The sequence below is a fragment of the Scyliorhinus canicula genome, chromosome 7, assembly GCF_902713615.1.
Source record: "Scyliorhinus canicula chromosome 7, sScyCan1.1, whole genome shotgun sequence".
NCBI lineage: Eukaryota > Metazoa > Chordata > Chondrichthyes > Carcharhiniformes > Scyliorhinidae > Scyliorhinus > Scyliorhinus canicula.
In genome coordinates, this window is record NC_052152.1 from 196453159 (window position 1) to 196456219 (window position 3061).

Genomic DNA, 3061 nt, shown 5'->3' on the forward strand with positions numbered 1-3061 from the left:
AAGCTGGTGATAAGCTGCCACCTTGAAGTGCTGCAGTCCCTAAGATGTAGGTACACCCACAGTGCTGTTGCGAGGGTGGGGAAGTTGGCCCAGCAACAGTGAAGGAATGGCGATATAGTTCCAAGTCAGGATGATGAGTAATGTGGAAGCAAACTTGCAGTTGGTGATGTTCCCATGCATCGGCTGCCCTTGTCCTTCTGGATGGTAGTTGTCGCGAGTTTGGAAGGTGCTGTCTAAGGAGCCTTGGTGAATCCCTGCAGTGCATCTTGTTATTGGTACATCTTGATGAGCATATGGCAAAATGAACCCTTCACTAAACACCTGGAAAACTGAAGTCCTCTTCCAAGACCGTCTCTGAACCTGGAAAATGTGGATAATTTTCCCTATCTCTTCATAACAAAGGCAGGCTAAAGACGATGAAATTCATCATGGTGCCAGTTCTACCGAATAAGGAAAATGCCTTTTTCTTTCATGTGATGTGGACACCACTGGCAATTAAGGCCAGCATTTGTTGCCCTCGCGAAGAGCCTTTCAATTGAATGACTTGCGAGGCCATTTCAGAGAGCACTTAAGAGTCAACCGCATTGCTTGGTCTAGAGTCACATGGGGGCCAAACCAGCTAAGTAGATTTCCTTCTCTAAAGGACATTAGATGGGCTTTTACAGAATTGTTACAACACAGGAGTCATTTGGCCCATCACGGTCTGCACTGGCTCTCCAAACGAGCATTATGACGTAGTGCCATTTCCCTGCCTTTAGACATAGACATAGAATTTACAGTGCAGAAGGAGGCCATTCGGCCTATCGAGTTTGCACCTGCCCATGGAAAGATCACCCTACCTAAGCCCACGCCTCCATCCTATCCCCGTAACCCCATCTAACCTTTTTGGTCACTAAGGGCAATTTAGCATGGCCAATCCACCTAACTGCACATCTTTGGACTGTGGGAGGAAACCGGAGCACCCGGAGGAAACCCACGCAGACACGGGGAGAACGTGCGGACTCTGCACAGACAGTGACCCAAACCGGGAATCGAACGTGGGACCCTGGAGCTGTGAAGTAACTGTGCTAACCACTGTGCTACCGTGCCCTCCTCATTGGTACTATTCAAGTAATCATCTAATGTCCTCTTGAATGCCTCGATTGATCCTGCCTCCACCACACTTTCAGGCAGTGCTCTCCAGAACTGAACCACTGATTGTGTGAAAAAAGTTTTTTCTCACATCACATTTGCTTCTTTTGTAAATCACTATAAATCTGTGCCCTCTTGTGCTTGGTCCTTTTACGACGGTGAACAGTTTATCCCTATCTCCTCTGTCCAGACGTCTCATAATTTTGAACACCTCAACCAAATCTCCTCTTAGCCGCCTTCTCTGCAAGGAGAACAGCTCCAATGTCTCCAATCTAGCCTCATAATCAAAGTTTCCTGGAACCATTCATATAAACCTCCTCAGCATTCTCTCCAATGCATTTGCATCCTGTGACATCCTATGATGCGGACCCAGAACTGTACACAATACTCCAGCAGAGGTCTAACTAGTGCCTTGTAGAAGTTCAGCACAACCTCCTTGCCCTTGTTCTCTATACCCCTATTAATAACGCCCAGGTAACTAGATGCTTTATTAACTGCTCTCTCCACCTGTCCTGTCACCTTCAATGATCTATGCACATAAATACCAGGTCCCTCTGCTCCTGCACCCCTTTAAGAATTTTACCTCTTTTTAAAAAAAACAAAATTTAGATTACCCAATAGTTTTTTCCAATTAAGGGGCAATTTAACGTGGCCAATTGTCCTACCCTGCATATCTTTGGGTTGTGGGGGTGAGACCTACTCAGACATGGGGAGAATGTGCAAACTCCACACGGACAGTGACCCGGGGCCGGAATTGAACCCGAGTCCTCGGCGCTGTGAAGCAGCAGTGCTAACCACACTGCCACCGTGCCGCCCTTTACCTCTTATTTTATACTTTCTCTCCATGTTCTTCCCAACAACACCCACCACCTCACAGTTCTCCACATTGAACTTCATCTGCCACCTATCTGCCCACTCCACCAACTTGTCAATGACCCTTTGATGTCCTCCACTGTTCTCCTTACACTTTACAACAATCCATGATAGTTTCACGGTCACCATTACTGAGACTAACTTTCAGCTTTAAACACCAGAATCTCACATAGGTATACATATCACCAACAATCTGTCCTGGTGCACCCAAATCAATGCTATGATTAAGAAAGCACACCACCACCTATACTTCCTCAGGAAACTAAGGAAATTCAGCATGTCCACATTGGCTCTTACCCATTTTTATAAATGCACCATGGAAACCCATTTTTATAAACGCACCATGGAAAGCATCCTATCTGGCTGCAACACAGCCTGGTATGGGAACTGCTCGGCCCAAGACTGCAAGAAACTTCAGAGAGCCATGTCCATCAGACGAACCCGCCTCCCATTCATTGACTCCATCTACACCTCCCACTGCTTTGGGAAAATGGGCAGCATAATCAGAGAAGCCTCCCACCCGGCTTACTCACTCTTCCAACTTCTTCCATTGGGCAGGAGATACAGAAGTCTGAGAACACGCACGAACAGATTCAAAAACAGCTTCTTCCCCACTGTTACCAGACTCCTGAATGACCCTCTTATGGACTGAACTGATCTCTCCACGCATCTTCTCTACTTCTCTATAGGTGTCAGGATGGCCGAGTGGTCTAAGGTTCCAGACTGAAGGAGTAAAGTCCTTCAGTGATAAGCTGGGTATTCTGGTCTCCAACTGGAGGTGTGGGTTTGAATCCCACTTCTGACACATGCTTTTTTTTTCTAGTGGCTGGTTTAGCACAGGGCTAAATCGCTGGCTTATAACGCAGACCAAGGCAGGCCAGCAGCACGGTTCAATTCCCATACCAGCCACCCCGAACAGGTGCCGGAATGTGGCGACTAGGGGCTTTTCACAGTAACTTCATTTGAAACCTACTTGTGACAATAAGCGATTTTCATTTAATTTTCATACTGTTGTCAGCACTACACTCCGTATGCTTCACCTGACGTATATGTATTT

General features: G+C 46.8%; 1 non-coding gene across 1 annotated transcript; it reads left to right on the forward strand.

Annotated features, from left to right (window-relative positions):
- The first annotated feature begins 2695 nt into the window (after positions 1–2695).
- On the forward strand, positions 2696–2809 carry trnaf-gaa. The gene is made up of 2 exons: positions 2696–2733; positions 2764–2809. It is a non-coding gene; the product is annotated as a tRNA-Phe (tRNA).
- Positions 2810–3061: the final 252 nt, after the last annotated feature.